Raw genomic sequence first — 1,380 nt, 5'->3', positions numbered from 1 at the left:
GTGTCCAAATCTTTGGTGATACTTGGGAAATTTTCATTTATAATATGGTTCATTTCGGCTTCCATTGCTTTGGGACCATTTTCTTCCCCTTCATGTATACCTATATTTGGCATGTTGCAATGCTTTGTGAAGTTCCATAATTCTCTGAGCAAACATTTTTTTGTCTTCTGTCTTCTTTTCTGTCTCTTTAACTGCCTAGGGTTAGCTCAAGAGCTTTATCCTCTACCTCTTAGATTTTTTCTTCTCCATGGTCTAATCTCTTATTGATACTTTCTCGTACATCTTGAAGTTCTCTGACTGACTCCTCCAATTACTTAACTTCTGTGACTGTGAATTATGCTACAATAAACATTTGGAATACATACATCTTTTGATAAAATCACTTCTTTTCCTTTGTGTACATACGTAGTAATGGGATTTCTGAGTTGAATGGTCAGTCCATATTTCTTTCTTGAGGAATCTACATAATGTTTTCCATAGAGATTGTACTAATTTGCAGTCCCACCGACAGTGTATGACAGGGGTTCTCCACCTGTGGGTCACTACCCCTTTTAGGGTTGAATGACTCTGTTACAGGGGTTGCCTAATATCAGATATTTACATTACAACTCATAACAGTAACAAAATTCTCATTATGAAGTAGCAATGAAAATAATTTTATGGTTGGGGGTCACCACAACCGAAGGGACTGTATGAAAGGGTCACAGCATTAGAAAGGTTGAGAACCACTGGTGTATAAGCATTCTTTTTTCACTGCATTCATGAAAGTGTCTATGGTTTTTGGACTTTTTAATAAAAGCCATTCTAAAATAGGTAAGGTGATACGTGATTGAGGTTTTAATTTGCATTTCCCTAGTGATTAGTGATGTGGAACATTTTTTTGATATGTTCATTGGCCGCTTGTCTACTTTCTTTTGAAAATCTTCTGTTCCTGTTCTTGACTACTTTTTAATGGGGTTTTTTGTTTTTCTCCTACTGATTTGCTTGAGTTCTTTGTAGATTTTGAATATTAGCCCATCACTGGATGTGTATTATGTGAATATTTTTTCCCATATGTAGGCTATTTGTTCTGTTGAGTATTTCCTTTACTGTGCAGAAGCATTTTAGTTGAATTAAATCCTATGTATCTGTTTTTATTGTTGCTGCATTTGCCTTTGGGTGTCTTATTCATGAATTCTTTGCTTACATTAATATCTTAACAATTTTTACTGTACTTTCTTCTAGAATTGCTTTGGTTTCTTGCATTACATTTAAGTCATTTATCTACCTTGAATTAATTTTTATAATTGGTGAGAAATGGGGATCCTGTTTCATTCTTCTCCCTTATCCATGTTTTTTTTTTAAATGATAGCTGTATACATTAATGCAAACATGGGGTAC

This window comes from Otolemur garnettii, unplaced genomic scaffold (assembly GCF_000181295.1).
Source record: "Otolemur garnettii isolate 467f Iridium unplaced genomic scaffold, OtoGar3 scaffold00325, whole genome shotgun sequence".
NCBI classification, from domain to species: domain Eukaryota; kingdom Metazoa; phylum Chordata; class Mammalia; order Primates; family Galagidae; genus Otolemur; species Otolemur garnettii.
This window is presented reverse-complemented; position numbering follows the sequence as displayed.